The sequence below is a fragment of the Natrix helvetica genome, assembly GCF_964273705.1.
Source record: "Natrix helvetica genome assembly, chromosome: 12".
Taxonomy (NCBI): domain Eukaryota; kingdom Metazoa; phylum Chordata; class Lepidosauria; order Squamata; family Natricidae; genus Natrix; species Natrix helvetica.
In genome coordinates, this window is record NC_138556.1 from 1353193 (window position 1) to 1370526 (window position 17334).

Below are 17334 nucleotides of genomic sequence, written 5' to 3' on the forward strand. Positions count from 1 at the left end.
CCACCAGTGTGACCTGCGCTTGCTATCCAGTAATATGTATATTGCCAATGAGATGGCTTCTTTGCCAAGTATCCAAAAAATGTTGCTGTAAGCTGTATATTAGTGTGGAAATGACATAAACTCTTACCTTATCCTGTGGCATTTAATTGATTTGAGTCATAAACTTGTCTTCTAAAATTTTGCTGTTGTAAAAAACATGCAAGCACTTGCACCTGCCACTCATATGAAACCATTTCCTCTTCCCTCGCACCAGTCCACAAAGCCGGCAAGGTCGGGGAACACTGGAGGTTTTTCTTCAATGTCCTTACCTTTTCCTCCGCTCAGGACGTTCCCCAGCAGGCCAGATGATTCCTCCATTGCCTGGCTGGAAGGCCTTAAGCTGGAGCCCAGGAGAAGCGCCCTGGAAGACCCAACGGCCCTCAGCCGCCACCACTGCCCTCCAGAAGACAGAGAAAGCCATTTCCTGTCATGGGGGAATCCTGGAGTTTCCTGGAGGTGCATCTTGAGGAGGCGGGAGGGAGGGAGGGAGGGAGGGGAAGGAGGTTTAGCAATCGGCCACTTCATGGTTCCTTGATCATCATCCTTTTCCTAAAACCACAACTTGAGTGCCCAAACCAGTTGAGCCAGCCCAGGGCTGCACCCGCAAGACACTCCTTGCCAGGAGCATTTGGGACCAGAGGACGGAGGGAAGGCAGAGGAACTGTCTTCTTCATCGGGGAAGTCCGGTTTGCCCTCTGACCGAGGTCTGTGGAGGGATTTTCCAGTAACCTTGAAAGCTCAGGTGGGAGTTTAGCTGTCAGAGCTTTGTTTTTGAAAATGTACTATTGGGGGGAGCAGGATTGGGGGGGGGGCTCCAAAGGGAAGTGCAGTCAGCTCAGCAGCTGCTGGGTGAAACCTTTGCAATCTGCCGCAGTGCTGAGCTCCTGGCACATTGTCAAGGGCAGGTGGGGGGGGGTTGCTCTGGGCTTAGGATAGGTTCTCTGAATGCATCAACTGTTGGAAGATGAAGGAAGCGGAGCACAGCAGGCTCCAGCAACCACGGTTTTGCGGAATGAAGGTGGCACTTTCTGCAAGGAGTAGGAGGCAGCTGCTCTGTTTTACTCCACAGCCAGTTTACTCTGAGGGAAGAGTGCCGAGCCCCCTCTGGAGAGCCCATAAAACAGCAATTTTCAGCGTTGCTGGGCAACTGACTCTTCCCATCATCCCTCACCTTGAGGACACAGCAGGGTGGTCTTTGTCCATCTGTTCCCAGGGGCCAGGCTGTGCCAGGCAAGGAAATGGCAGTGCCAACTCGGAGGGAGGGAACTGGGCAACTGCTTTTATCAGCCTCTGCTGGCCTTCTGTTTCACCTGAAGGCACTTGGAGGCAGGGCAACTTCTCTCCCGCATGTGCAGCGGGAGAAGGTCCCCAAAACAGCCTGTTGTGGAGCTGCCTTGTTATGTGGACCCTCATCTTGGCTGGAAGGATCTTTTACAGTTGGGCCCTTGAGCCATTAGGAATCCCAGCCTCTTTCATTCTCCACTGGCAGGCTGGCAGGCAGGGCTTGCAGAAGTCTGGTCCCCCTTCCAGTTGCTTGCTCTCCTTGTGCCCTGAAGGCTGGGTCTGAGCCGGCCCCTCGCCTGCAGCTCAAGAGGCTCTGCTTGGCCTCTAAACCATCAGCAGCTCCTCTGCCTTTGGCTCAAACAACTGCAGTCCTAAGAAACACCCCAAAGGCAGAACATAAATCTTGTAAGCAAGTAGATGGAAGTATGAACATCTGGAGGAGGAGGAGGAGGGAGCCCTGCCCGCTTTTTGAAAAGACCCAAGGCTGGGTTCCCAGAGAGGGCCCCAGGGCTGCAGCTCAGAGCCAGGCTTGGACTTTGCAGAAGACTCCCAAGGGAAGGAGGCTCTCTAGAACCCTTTGGACCCGGGTTGAGGCTCTGCCTGGGGGCCTCTGCTGGCACTTCAGGGGGAAGCCGCTCCCCGGGGGGGCTCCTCGAGGACCCTCCTGTAAGGAGGGCGACGGTGACAAAGCGCTGGCAGCCACGGAGCCCACCCACCACTGGGCCGATGAAGGGCCGGCTGCGCAGAGCAACTCGGATCCAATCCTTGGCAGGCCGAGTCGCTCTTTGCCACCGGCCAAGCGGGGCCCGAGGCATTTTCCGCGCGACCCATCGGGGAAGAAGCGCGGGCCGCTTCGCCCTCCAGCCGCGGACGCCCTTTCCCCCGCGCCCCTGGCAAGCAGCCCTCCCTCCCAAGGGCGGCGGGGCGCCCGCAGATGCTTTCCAGATGTGGCGGCCTGGCCGCTGACGGAGAGGCGGGCCTAGTCTGGCTCTGTAGCGTCCGGCCGGGCCGGAGTCCCCGCCAGAGGCCAGCCCGCCCCGCGAGGTGACGCAGCAGCCGGCCACGGCTCGGGCCCCTCACGCCGAGGCCCACGCCCAGACCCCGTCCTGCTTGCCAGCCAGCCAGCCAGCCGAGGGCGAGCGGCTCCGGGCCCGCGTGGGCGGCCATGGGGCAAGCAGGTGAGTCGGCGCGTGCGGCCGGCAGAGGAAGGCGCGGAGGGCGCCGAAGGGATCAGCTGGCCCCGTCGGGCGAGCAGGGCCAGCCGGATCCTGGCGTCGCGGGCGGTCCGAGCAGCCGCGGTGACCGCCGCCACCCTTGGCCTCTCCGGGGAGCGCGGCTGTGGGCCGGGGGCCCCCTCCTCCAGGGGCCGCGGGTGGGCGTGGCGGCCTCCCCCACCTCGCAGGCGGGGCCCAGGGGGAGCCGCGATGCTCGGCCGGGAGGGCCCCGCGCGGGTTTTCCCGGCAAGGAGGCGACTCTGCCCCAAATCCCATTGGGAGGCCAAGGAGGCGCCTGACCCCCCCCTCCCCGCGCTCTGTTTCTTGATGTGGGAAACGTCCATTGCCGCCTCTTCGCCGGTGGGAACTCAAGGCGGCTTCCAGGGAATTAGGTTGCCTCATCCGGTCCTCCCAAGGCTTTCCCGAGGGCCGCTGCCGACTTTCAACCTGACGCCGAGCCGCTCGAGGGCTTCGGGGAGCGTGGGGGGGGGCTGTGCGGGGGGGGGTGTCACTGGGACCTTCTTCCCAGCTGGCTCCTCCCTGACCCCTCCGGCCCTGAGGCTGCTGGGCTTCCTCTCGGATCAGGAAAGGGGTGAATAAAAAGCTCGGGATTTCCCCCCCCCCCCCGACTGCTGACGTGTTGGAGCCTTCGCGGCCGTTCCTCTTTCTGCAGGGGGGGGGCGAGTGGGGGCCCCGCGCACCTGATGCACTTCTCGAAAGGGAGAAGTCAGCACTTCTTTCTGCCCATCGCCCCACAGAAGTGGGGGAGGGAGCAGAGTTCGCCCTTTGCCTCCCCACACTTTGCTCTTTCATTAATCTTCCCCTCCTTGTTAGCAGTGTGTCCCTTTCATAGTCTTATCTAATCATTTTCACCCAGAGCTAATTTCTATGCTGCCCATGCCAACAGCATTTCATAAACAGATAGGAAAGATACTTTGCCCACCGAAGCCATGAAAAGGCCATCATAAAAGTGGCCATAAAAACCCACGTTTTCTGAAGGAAATCAGCTCAGGCAAAGGGGGAACTGGGATAAGTCACTTGGGCCAGTCCTCACTCTCAGCCCCAGGAAGCACTCAATGACGTCCCTTCTGAAAACATCACCAAGAAAGAGTAGGCAACTTCTGAGAATTGGACAGGAGCAAATGGAAGAAAAAAATTAGGCCACTTTAATGAGAGCTAGCTTGTCATCATGGCTTGTCAACAGGTTAGAAATTGGGAGTTCTAGTCTTGAGGCACAAAGCCAGTCACAATCCTCCAGCCCTGAAAAGCAAGCAACGGAAAGCCCAAAACCTTGCCAAGAAACTGCAGGAACTGGTTCAGGTGGTCACTACGAGTTGAGACTGACTCAGGCCCACGGGCAAAAGAAGGGAAGAAAGAGAGAGAGAGAAAAGAAAGAAGAAAGGAAGACCCACCCACAGAGACTTCCCTTCAAGGAGGCCTACATTGTCTTCTCAGGAGCTTCTGTGCAAGTGGCTCTCACCAATCCTGCCAAGGGCACCATCCTGACCTCTGACATCCTTACATGGGCACAACAGGAGGGAAGGGGTTGCTTCTAGGCCGATGGCCAGGACTCATTCTCTAGAAGAGCTGCCTCTGAGGTTGACTGGGGGCCTCAGAGAAACATTTCTACTGTTGCCTGGAAAAGGGTCCATTTCTCTGGCTTCAAGCTTTGCTTCGGCTCTTCCTGCCCCCCCACCCTGCCTACCCCCCCCCCCACACCTCTCTGGCATGCTGCCAACCAAACTCCTGGCTGGGATCAGCCTTTCCCAGCCAGGAGAAGAAGGGCAAGGGGTCCCTAGTGGGATGCGGGCTGCATCGGGGCTTCTCTGGAAAGGCTACCTTGGGGAGGTGGGCAGGGGTCTGCCGGGTGAGAAATTGCCAGGAGGAACTGGGCAGTGCTGTGAAGCTCTGGGCCAAAAGAGGAATCAGCGTGGCTCCCCTTCCCCTGAGAGACCCACCCTGGGAGAGAGACGGAGGGAGATGCAGTCAGGGCAAAAGCCACAAAACAGCAGCAGAAGCTTTTCCAGGTCATTGGCTGCCTTTCTGCTGAGTGAATGGGTAACTCATTTAAATGTATAGAAACATTAAGGCTGGGAGGGAAGAAACATGAAAAACAAACACACCACCCACCTCGTTTTTTTCAATATTGTCTGCTATTTGTTAAAATAATGTAGAATAAGAGAATTGGAACGGACCTTGGAGGTCTTTTAGTCCAGGGGTCACCAACCTTTCAGGGACCACTAAATTCGTAATTTTAAATCGCGCAGCCCACTAATGTGATCTGCCTAATGACTGGCTGGGTGGGTGTGGCTAGATGGTCATGTGACTGGGTGGGCGTGGCCAACGATCAGGGCCCCATCAGGAGGCTGCAGCAACACAAACATTCATTGCACGTATCCGTCCTGGGGGCCGTAGTTTGAGGACCCCTGATATATATATATATAGTTTTGCTCCAGCAAGACGAGGAAGGCATATTTGATTTGCTGCTTGCTGCAGAAAGGTTGGCTTTTCCCGTGGCTGAGATCATATTTCATAGTTTCAGCTGCCACTTTGCGGATTAAAATTGCCTGAAGGTAGCCAGGGGCTTCGCTTGCCTTGCCCAAAGCGTCCTTGCCTCAGGAAGAGCAGCCATGGCTGTGGGGGGGGGGAGCAGTCGATGAAAGGGGGTTCCTTGCAGGTGGTGGAGGGCCAGGATCCTCAGACAGCCTTGCTGAATGGCCTGGCCAAACCTGCCTGCGACCTGGAGGGAAAGCAGGAACAGGAGAGCAGGAGAGGCCATTAGCGTTTGGCTGCTTTTTCTGCCCAGGAGGAAAGCAAAATCCTTCCATTGTTATACCTTCAAGGTCCAAGGAGGGGCCAAAGGGCAGCTCCTTAGCCAGCCCTTGGCACCACTCCTGATTTCTCAGAAGAGCCGATTCAGAGCCCGGACTGGCCAAAGCTGCAGGAGGTGAGCTGGGATCAAGCCTAGAGATTTCTTGGAGCTCAGGATGTCCCTCCTGGCTTCCTCTTCTGGCTTCTGGGAGGAGGTTCAAGTCAGAAACGTTGATTGCTTCATCCCCCCTTGCCTCTGGAAGCACTGGAAGAGAAATTGGAAGGGTTTACTGTGTTTTCAGCAGTGGGTGAAGCAACAGGCATAACTTGGGAATGGAGGGAAACGTTTACGGCAGAACCTCCCCCTCCTGCCCATAGCTTCCCTTCTCTGGGGGAGGAAGAAAAGGGGGGGCTACACAGGGAAGTGCGGAGTGCAAGCTGTGCTGAGGAAGGATCTTTCGGACCTATGCAAAGATACATGTGGAACAAAGAAGGGGGCACAGCTCTCGTGGTCCCCATGAAGCCACCCTGGGAGTATTGACTCTCGCCTCCTTCCACCAGGGACTCGTGCCTGGCTAATGTGGCATTGGCCTCTTCTGCTGCAGCAACATCACAGCAGCTGTTAAATCAGAGACAAACAGTTGCCGTTGATTGTCTTTTAAGATGTAGTCAAGGACCCCCATCCCCATAACTTAGTTCCCCATGGGCGTCCACAGCAGGTACAGAGGTTTGGTACATTTGTACATATCACTGAAACAGCAATTTTACAGCGTTCTTAGAATAATTTCCCAAACCAGCCTTTGGATTCTTGCCAAGTCCAATTAGAATTCTTCACTAATCTCTGTCCACAGTTCACAGTGGCTATTTCAGCTGCACCAGAGTTATAGGGCAATGCTAAGTATCTTTTCTGAAACTGGATGGTTGAACTTAAGAAAATACGCACAGAAAAAGTACAGACACAGAAGTAGTTGGAGCAGCAAATCCATACATTACTGGCATCACCAAGTAAAACCTTCTACAGGGGTGTGCATGTACGGTTGCAGCTCCAGCACTGTCTCCTGCAGTACCCTCTGAGGTAGCTGTTCTGTGTCACAAGAAATCGTGAAAATGCTGCATTGCACATTGCTGATATCAAAGTGCCTTACTAGTGCAGAGCAATGGCAGAAGCCCATTTCTTACCCAAGAGGGCATTTCCTTCAGCTGGGCACAGGAACCATGCAAGCATGCCTAACAGAACAATCCTGCATCTGTGGGAAACAGACTGAAGCATAGAAATCTTTATGGACCCGGCAAAGTGCACTATCCATCATTCTGTGCATGCTCAAAATATTTTGGGTTTTTTTGGTGGAAATCCCTGCAGATTTCAAATGATTGTGATTGCAAAGTATAAATGCAAATGTTTCCCTGCTGGATAGAAGATAGCAGTGTCACTTCCGTTTCAGAGAGGTTGAAGAAGGAGAAGGAAAAGAAACATGCGCGCCAATGCCGTTAGAAAATGGGAATTATCTACAAATCTTAATTCGTATTTGCCCTCCTGAGGAAAGTGAAGGGATTCAGCTCCGGATCCTTGTTTATATTTATCACCCTTGGATAACTACATTCATCCCAGGATTAAAAGAGAAGAAGGCAGCTCCATGTCTTAGTTTTCTTCCTTCCGGCGGAAGGTTGTCTGGCATCTTCTGGCTCTTGGTTCCAAAGGGCTTTGCGTTCTATGCCTTTGATTCAACAGCCCCGGGGTCCTCTTCTGCATAGGAGACCCTCTTCCAGACCACTCTCGGGGCCTTAGCAAAAGGGACTCTTCCCCACAGATTCCTCCAACGAGGGAGGAATAGGACTCCCTTGCTTCTTCTCTGCTTCCTCTTCCTGGCCATTTTTCTGTCTTCTCCACCCCAACACAGGCCTCAAGAAAAGCACAGATGTATTGGTGACCGCTCTGTGGCTGCTCGTAAGTACTCCCATCTGTGTAAGGGCTCCTAGACCTGCCATCTGACTGGACATCATCCCTGAGCTGGCTTTCACCGCCTCCTGCTGCCCAAGGGGGTCATTTCACTGTTTCTCCGCCAGAAGGATGTAGGAGTCTTCAACCTTGGCAACTGTGAGACCTGTTGACACCAATCCCCAGAATTCCCCAGCCAGGCAGCATGGTTGGTCTCTGGATTCTGGGAATTAAGGCCAGACATCTTAAAGTTGCCAAGTTGGACACCTGTGATGTACACGATGCGGCTTTCTTTAAGCTCTCAGAGCAGGGAGAGAGAGAGGCTGCTCACCCCCCTGCGTGGGTTTGCAGGGCTGGAGTTCCGTTTCTGAAGGGTGCGTGCAGCCTTCCCACAGACAGGCCCTACACAACCTCTTTCTCTCACCATTGGTCTTTTCTAAAAAAAGCCCATCCCAGCCCACCATTCCCTTTTCCTTCCAAGGGTTCTTTTCACCCCGACTTTGCAGAATGAAGGCTCCCTTCCTAAAATCTAGTGGTTTTCTCATATTTTTACCAAACTGGAGCAATAACAGGAAAAGGACATCAGATGCAATCCTGCTCAAACATTTTCATTTTGAAATGATTTTAAATGGAAGGAATATTACTGGGATGGACAAATAGGAGAAGAAAAGGAAATATCCGTATTTTTGTAAACTTTACTTAGGTTGGTAGTATATGAATACTGTAAATTCATACACATGTGCATACATAACTCTTTTGTAGATGTTAAGTAACTGAAGTCTCAGTATATTTCAATCATTCACTCTCTTCTTTCTTGGTTCATGGTTTATGAAATGGGGCTGTTGATCTGAGCTTCTAAACTGTGTTGGCTGATCATATGGAACTCTAATCAGCCACTTCTGCAGCCTCCTTTTTCTGATTTCAGATTAATAGAGTTGGAAGGGACCTTGTAGGTCATCTAGCCCAAGCAGCAGATTCTTACACCCTTTCTGAAAGATGGCAGTCTGATCTCTTCTTGGAAGCCTTCAGTGATGAAGCTCCCACAACTTCTGAAGGCAACTTCTGTTCCATCAGTTGATGCTTCTTACTGTCAGAAAATACCTCCTTATTTATAGGTTGAATCTCTCGATCAGTTTCCATCCATTATTCCGTGTCTGGCCTTTGGGTAGCTTGGAAAATAGCTTGACTCCCTCTTCTCTAAGGCAGGTCCCTCAAATATTGGAAGATTGCTCTCATGTCTCCCCTGGTCCTTTTTTTCACTAGACTAGCCATGCCCAGTTCCTGCAACCGTTCAACGTATGTTTTAGCCTCCAGTCCCCTAATCATCTTGTTTGCTCTTCTCTGCACTGTTTCTAGAGTCTCCACATCTTTTTTATGCTGTGGTGACCAAAACTCGATGAAGTATTCTAGGTGTGATCTTACTAAGGCTTTCTAGAATGATGTTAGTACCTCACATGATCTTGATTGTATCCCTCTGTTAATGCAATTTAGGATTGCATTGGCTTTTTTGGCTGCTGTAGCACACATTGCTGGCTCATACTTAATTGATTGTCCACTAAGACTCCAAGATCTCTCTCTCACAGTTACTATTAAGCCTGGTTTCACCCAGTCTATATATGGACTTTTGGTTTTGCTTGGCAAAGTTTACAACACTTTGAATTTCATTGAATTTATTAAATTTCATTGAATTTCATTTTGTTAGATAGGGCCCACTGTTCAAGTCTGTCAAGATCCATCTGGATCTTGAAACAATCATCTAGCCTAGTGATGGCTAACCTTTTTGTCGTTGCATGCAGAAAGTTATGTTTTTGGTAGGTTGGGCTATAATTTCTTTTTGTGTGAAGACCGATGCAAAGAATGAGTTAAGCAGCTATGCTTTCTCTCTATTTCCTGTTACTTCCTTGCTGTCTTCTCTCTTTAGTGGACTGACTTTTTCCTTGATTTTTTTTCTTGTTATTTATATGTTGGAAGAAACTTTTTAAATTATCTTCGACTTTTATTGCAAGTCTTTGTTCATTCTGAGCCTTTGATTTCCTGACTTTGTCTTTGCAGATTCTGGCTATCTGCTGACAATTTGCCTTAGTTGTGTGTTCTTCTTTCCATTTTTGTACTTGTCCTTTCTGGCTTTCAATTTGTCAGAGAGATCTTTGTGCAGCCATGCTGGTTTCTTCTTGGATTTCTTGTTTTTCTTTTTCAGTGGTATTGTGCTGGACTGGGCTTTCATGATCATATTTTTCAAAGTTTCCCAAGCTTCTTGAGTTGTTTTCCCCTTTAGAATTTTCCTCTAAGGAATCTTTCCCAAGTTCTCAGTTTGTTAAAATTTAAAATCTTTTAAAATCTAGGACTCTGGTAACATTATGTTCTATTGCTTGTATTTGTGTTATGTTGAATTCTAGTAAGACTTGATCACTCTCACCCAAGGTTCCTTTGGTTTCAACTCCCTCTATCACATCTTCTCTGTTTGTAAGAATTAAGTCCAGTGTGGCTGTCCCTCTGGTTCCCTTCTCTACCTTTTGGACAACAAAGTTGTCGGCTAGGTTAGCCAGGAACCTCTTCAACTTCTCACGGTGCAGAATTATTCTTCCAATTGATGCCAGGGTAATTGAAGTCACCCATTACTATTGTAATATATGTTTCCTACATATATTTGTTAGTTGATTGGCAAAAAGTACATCTTTTTTTTCTGCTTGGTTGGTTGGCCTGTGGTATACACCTATGGCCAGGTTATTCTTTTTTCCTTTTATATTGATCCATATGCATTCTGGGAGGTTTTCGTCTTTGGTTTCGTGCATTTAGCAAGGTAGTGGTCCTTTACATACAGTGCTGCTCCACATCCTCCTTTATGGGTCTGGTTTTTTTTGAACATTTTGTATCCTGTCAGTATGTTCCAGTCATGGGTTTCATCCCACCAGATTTCTGTAATTTCAACTACATTATATCATATCTACCTTTATGTATTAATAGTTCAATTTCACCCTGTTTGTTCCCCAAACTTTGTGCATTTGTATATAGGCCTTTGAGGCCTTTGGGTATGTCTCCTCTTTGGTATTTCAGTTTGTCTTCCTTCCCATCCCTCCTTACCTCATTATTTGACTTGTTTTCTAGGAGTTTTTGCTTGGAAGTAGTTCCTGGAGATTGGTCTCCCCCCCTGCCTCAATTTTAGTTTAAAGCAATCCTGATAAGTTGAGCCAATTGTTTTCTGAAAACATTCTTCCCAGTCTTTGTGAGGTGCAGCCCATCCCTTGCCAGAAGCCCCTCTTGGGGGTAGTACAGACCATGGTCCAGGAATCCAAAGTTTTTTGGGTGACACCAACCCTTTAGCCAGTGGTTCACTTCTAGAATCCTTTGTTCTCTTACTGGATGTTGGCATTTTGTTAGCAGTGCAGTACAGCACAACCTCCCTTTTCTCCTTAAACATCTTGGAGGTTTCAGTTTACAAGTTGCTTATCAAAAAGCTTTTGATTGCTTTTCTTCAAAAAAATATGAACTTAAGTGAATCCAAGACATTCATTAGAAGTCATGTTCATCAGTGGAGTTTGCTAAAATGAAATTTGGCCAGAGAAGAAGGTCTTGTGTTTGAAAAAAGATTTTATTTTTAGAGTGGATTAATGAAAGCGTGATTGAGCACAAGGAACCTCAGCAGCAGCAATTCCTTGAGTTATTCCTTTGTCACACCTTGTGAGATAAGCTCATAGCAGGAGCAATTCATTAATAACTCTGTGGAGTATTTTATGGTTTAGATTTAATCTGCCAATGGTTATTATATGCTCTTAAAGGAACTGCCTTTAATTACATCTTACTTATGAAAGAATTACTGCCTTGGACTATGGCAGGCTCTTCCCCTCAACAACCCTCTGGACACGCATTGAGAACTCCCCAGGGTGTGTATTTATAGGTGTGATCTAGAAGGAGTTGCAAACAGTTCTCTGGGTTTGGGACCAGCTGGAGCCTTCCAGTTCAGACTAGAGAAAATCTTGTCTCTCTTGCTTAAGCTCTTCTGCTTCGTTTCGATAGTCTCTTGCAGAACTGCTCTGAATTAAAAATAATCCCAGTAACAACACTATTATTGTTACTACTACTATTATGACTGAGAATAAGAATGAAGAACTGGGCATGTTAGCAGGCAGTGAAGGATCCCAGTTGCCTCAAAGGTTTAGGATTGGCTAGCAGAAGTAATTGCAGGGCTGAGAAATGCTCCCCCCCCCCCAGGGCTCTTTGGGGGCTGCTGCGTGACCACTCCCCACGTCTCTCTGGGCTGCTCAAGTCTTCCTGGCCAGTCCTGGGTCTTCCTGCACTGAAATTGCTGACTTAAGTGGCGGCTTATGCAGGCCAGGCCAGCGGTTAGCAGGGGGGAACATGACTGCATTTCGGGCACCTGGCTTACTTTTATGGCACCATTCTGTGGTCACATGACTTAATGACTTTTTTCCCAGTTTCCAGACTTTGACATTGATGTCCCACAAAAAACCACCCACAAGAATGACTTGCTCTTTAGCCACAACATTCACTTTATGACTTCCATATTCACTTAGTGAGCGCTGCAAAATGAGGTTGGTGATGTGGGTGCGTTTGGAGGTATGATTTAGGATGGGAATTCTGGGCTCCGTTACAGTTGCAAGTGGAGCTCCGTATGTACTTACGAAAAAGTTCTTCGCATAGGAACTGACTACAAACTGAATCCGGTCTCCTGTCAGGTGGCTGCAAAAACAGGCAAATGCAACCTTGGGTTTGTTTTCAACAGATGTCTTGCGTTCTCCTGCCAGGCTGTATGTCAGGTGCCTGTTTACAATAGAAGCGGAAGGAGAGACGGTGATCAATCCACCCTGGGCCGTAATGCCGAAGCCCTTGGGAAACACCCATTTCTGGCTGTGTTGGGCTTTTACTTTACTTTACTTTACTTTTATTTAATTTATAAACCGCACCCTCTCCCCGAAGGGACTCGGGGCGGTGTACAGTCATAATAAAAACACAATATAAATACATATAAATAGAGGAGGCGACATACAAACTGTACAATAATAATTAAAATTAAAAGCAACATTAAAATCTACCCCTAAAAACTACCCCAGAATTAAAATAACTGCCAGGAGGATAAGAATGGGAACTATAAATGGGCTAGGCCAGCTAATTGGAACAGGTGGGTCTTGAGTTTCTTACGGAAGGAGCGGAGGTCAGTAGTGGTTCTGATATCGGGGGGCAGGTCATTCTAGAGGGTTGGGCCCATCACAGAGAAGGCCCTACTCCTGGGCGCCGCCCGTTGGCATTGCTTGGTGGACGGCACCCGGAGGAGTCCCTCCCTGTGAGAGCGAATTGGTCGCAGGGATGTATGGGGTAGGATGCGATCCCGCAGGTAACTAGGTCCTGTGCCATGGAGCGCTTTAAAGATGGTAATCAACACCTTGAAACGCACCCGAAAAACCACAGGTAGCCAGTGCAGCTCGCGCAGGAGAGGTGTTATGTGGGAGTATCTACTACTCCCCATGATAGCCCGCGTGGCCGCATTCTGGACCAGCTGTAGTCTTCAGGTGCATCTCAAGGGGAGCCCCATGTAGAGGGCGTTGCAGTAGTCCAGACGGGACGTCACCAGCGCATGAGTGACTGTGCGAAGGGCGTCCCGGTCCAGTAGGGGGCGCAATTGTTGCACCAGGCGGACCTGGTGGAACGCCCCCCTCACCACGGCTGCCACATGGTCATCCATCGACAGCCGGGCACCTAGGAGGATGCCCAAATTGCGTGCCCGCTCCACGGGGGCCAGTTGCTCGCTCCCAATGGCCAGCGATGGAATCCACTGGTTGAACCGGGGCGCCGGTAGCCACAGCCACTCCGTCTTGGAGGGGTTGAGCCTGAGTCAACCCCATCCAGACCCGAACGGCTTCCAAGCACCGGGACATCATTTCGACGGCCTCGTTGGGGTGGTTTGGGGTGGAGATGTACAGCTGCGTATCATCAGCGTACAGATGGTATCCGACCCCAAAACCACAGATGATCTCACCCAGTGGCTTCATATATGTGTTGAACAGGAGGGGCGAGAGGACCGACCCCTGCGGCACCCCGCAAGTGAGCGGCCTCAGGGTCGACCTCTGCTCCCCTGCCAACACACATTTGCGTCCGGTCGGAGAGGTAGGAGCAGAACCACCGCAGAACGGTGCCCCCCACCCCCTCCAGCCGGTGCAATAGGATACCATGGTCGATGGTATCAAAAGCCGCTGATAGATCTAATAGGACCAGGATAGAGGAACAACCCCTATCTCTGGCCCTCCAGAGATCATCCACCAACGCGACCAAGGCCGTCTCCGTGCTGTGACCGGGCCGGAAGCCAGACTGGCGCGGGTCTAGATAATCGATTTCCTCCAGGTGATGTGGGAACTGTTGTGCCACCACACTCTCTACAACCTTCGCTAAAAAGGGAAGGTTGGAGACGGGTCGATAATTAGCTAGCTCCGTCGGGTCCAGAGAAGGCTTCTTGAGTAAGGGCCTCACCACTGCCTCTTTCAAGGCGGCCGGTAAGGACCCCTCACCCAATGAAGCGTTCACTAGACCCAGGAGCCAGCCTCGTGTAACCTCCCAGGATGCCAGTACAAGCCAGGAGGGACACGGGTCCAATAAACATGTAGTGGCTCACAGTCGCCCACGCAATCTGTCCAAATCCTCGGGGGCAACAGAATCAAACTCCTCCCAGAATGGTCTCTCAAGACTCGCTGCTGACGACTCCTCTGGTCCACTGAAGGGGGCCCATCCACTCCGGATCTGAGCGATTTTGTCCTGCAGATATTCCCCAAACTCCCCTGCTCTACCCTGCAAGGGGGCTTCCCACGGCCTCTGTACTAGGAGGGAGCGGGTCACCCGAAACAGGGCGGCAGGGCGGTTGTCTGCGGACGCAATAAGAGCGGCACAATGTCAACGTTTGGCCGCTCTTAATGCCACAAGGTAGGTCCGTAAATAGGCTCTTACCTGTGTTCGGTGAGATTCGGAGCGTGAAGACCTCCACCTGCTCTCTAGGCATCTCTTGTGGCGTTTCATCACCCTTAGCTCCTCGGTAAACCAAGGGGCCAGCGTGGTTCGTTGCCGCAGGAGAGGCCGCAAAGGCGCAACCCGGTCCAGGGCCCCGGCAGCCGCACTATTCCATGCGGTCACCAGGTCCTCCATCCGGGAGCGGGTCAGGGCTACAGGAAGTGGCCCAAGCTCCGTCTGGAACCTATCCGGTTCCATCAGGTGCCTGGGTCGGAACCATCTGGGACAATCTGGTTCCGCCTCCCCGCGATTGGGGGTAGCGCCAGGGAAGTCAAGCCGGAGAGATGAGTGATCTGACCATGACAGGGGTGTAATAACCAAATCCCCTATTCCCAGATCACTCGTCCACTTGCCGCTTCCCATGAAGTGGCAAGATGGCAGAGAGAGTTTGGTCTTTGCTGCTTTCTGGAAGGCTGTTGCTCTGCTCCCACCCAGTTCACTGGAGACTGTGGTGAGAGGTGGGGGCTGCAGCAAGGACCGAAGCTCTCAGGGCCCTAAAGATAGAGGGACACTGGCTGGCACAAACCCCGGGCAGGGCAATTGTACTGTGATGACTCCTGGCTGGGCTGACCTGCCCCCTCTCGCCCACCTTCCCCTCTCACTGCATCTGTCAGGTGCCCCTGGAGCTCCTCCCCGCCCTCCAGGTTTCCCCAATGGCCACCGGCCCCTCCCCCACTTCACTCCAGATAGGGATTAACAGAGTAGCAAGGGACCTTGTAGGTCATCTAGACCAACCCCCCTGCCCAAGCATGGTTTATCACTCGTGTGCCACAGGTGGCATGCAGAGCCCTCTCTGCGGGCATGTTAGCCATCACCCCAGCTCAGCTGCACCACACATACACCTGCACCTCCTGCCGGCCAGCTGATTTTGGGGTCTCTGCCATGCATGTGGGGGGGGGGCGCATGCAGGAGATGTGTGTGCATGCGGGGGAGAGGTGGGTTGCTACTGGTTCACACCGGTTCAGGTGAACCATAGTGGATATTGGGACTGGGTCGCCAAACTGGTAGGGGTGGCAGGCTGGCCAGGGCCTCAAACTGGTCCCCTGGTCCCCACTGCCACTGCCAGCTTGTTTGTTTGATTATTATAACCCCCTGCACCCATCCCCCCCAGCGCATATGCATGTGATCCCCCCACGCTTCCCCCGCTCCCCACGCATGTGCACATGACCCCCACACCCCATTTTGGGCCTAGCAAGCTTCCCTTCCGGGACTAAAAATGGGCTGCAGTGTGTGTGGGGGTGTGAATTTGTGCTGCACCCCCCTGTGCTTTCCCCGCACATATGCACATGACCAACCCCCCGTATGCATGCGCGGCAGAGACACGAAAATCATCTGGCTGGCGGGGGTTGCGATGGTTGGTGTGCCCGCAGAGAGGGCTCTGTGTGCCACCTGTGGTACGCCTGCCATAGGTTCACCATCACGGCTCTATACCATCCTCTATACGAATGGCTGCTTCGCCTTGAAAACCTCCAGTGTTGGAGGGAAGCTTTTCCCTGGCTAATCATTCTTGTTGCCAGGAAACGCCTCCTTGGTTCTCACTTGCTTCTGTCTTTGATTAGATTCCACCCATTGCTTCTTGTCCCGCCTTCCGGTGCCTCCTCAGTCCAGGCTTTGGATGGATGCTTTGCTCTTCCTCCATAGCAGTTCTGTAGGTGGAATTCTAGGCTGCCTCCATCGTACAAGGCAACATAGAGCAGGGATGACCAACCTTTTCGTAAACGTGTGCCAAAATTGTGTGTGCGCATGTGATAGCGCGCACCCACATGACCCACACTGCAATGCACCCTGCCCACCTGTGCATGCATGCACGACCCCATGCATTGCGGGGTGGGAAGCCTCCGGAGGCTGGGGAGGGTGAAAAACGGGCCCAGTGGGCCATCCGGAAGTTTGGAAATGATCAGTTTCTGGCTTCCAGGGGACCAGGAGGGGCTGTTTTCGCCCAACGGGCCAACCGGAAGGCGCTGGAGCTGACAGCTTGCATGCCACAGGTTCCCCATCATGGACCTAGAGCATATTAGAGCAATAGAAGCAAGGGCAAAAAGTGGAATAGGACAAGCCAACATAACCGGAGAGGGGCAAACCTTCAGACAAACGGGTCTGAGCCAGAAAGAGCATCAAGGGGGATTAGCAGCCGAAAGCTTCCTAGCAGCCGGTGCAGCTTACAGAGCAGTCCTGTTGTCTAGGTAAGCCCACCCAGAACTGCTTGTGCTGCCATACTCTGGAGCTTCTGAATGGTCTTCAGAACTCATCCCTGTAGGGTGTATTGCAATAGGCCAACCCTGAATGGCCATGAGGAGTTCCTCCCAATCCAGGGAAGGGTCTCCTTAGTGCACAGTCTGGCCACAGATGCCATCTGCTCTTCAATCTGGACTTTGGGATGAGCCCCAAATTGCATGTCTCTTCCATCTGGGGAGTAAATTCCATCAAGAAGAGAAGGTGAAAGGTCCCCAGAAATGGAGGGCCTGCGAATGCACAGCACTCAAGTGTTGTTCAGCCTGAGCCTGTGCTGTCCCATCCAGAGGTCGCAGCCTCCAGGCCCCAAGACACAGGCTCAAGAGCAGGTATGCAATGGGGCATCCTCTGCGTGTTGATGATACCTGATCCCGTGCCAGTGAATAACCTCACCCAGCAGCCTCAGAATAACTCTGCTCTCATTTTCCAAATCTCTGCCTGTGTAAACATGTTGGTTAACTTGAATCAATCTGTTGTTTGTGATGAGCTCAGCATCTTGTATCAACTTAGCTGAATGAAAATAGGCCAAAGAAAGCTTTCATGCGTTTGCCACAGCTTCTTCGGGGAATCTGAACTCCTAAACTGCCATCACTGCCACCGAGTCAATACCTGAACCGGCTCTTAGGCAGCTGCACTTTGCACCTCTGCCTGACCAAGGAGGACAGCCGATGCAGACCACCCAGTCTTCTAAAAGAATGTCACAACGGGGCCGAAGAGAGGACCAGGAGGTTTAGGACAAAGAACAACTTTGTTAAGATGTGTCATGCCAGCAATTTTGGAAACTACTGTCATGATTCTATCCTCTCC

General features: G+C 51.6%; 1 protein-coding gene across 4 annotated transcripts in view; it reads left to right on the plus strand.

The window, feature by feature from the left end:
* The first annotated feature begins 648 nt into the window (after window positions 1-648).
* Window positions 649-17334, plus strand: part of ANPEP (alanyl aminopeptidase, membrane) — a 41937-nt gene continuing 25251 nt past the window's right edge. For 2 of the 4 annotated variants that reach the window (XM_081964537.1, XM_081964536.1), the window contains exon 1: window positions 2340-2501. The gene's annotated coding sequence lies outside the window, so the exon portion shown is untranslated. Of the gene's footprint in view, window positions 782-2339; window positions 2502-17334 lie in introns of those variants that run through there. The other 2 variants (XM_081964535.1, XM_081964538.1) reach the window with 2 other exon arrangements.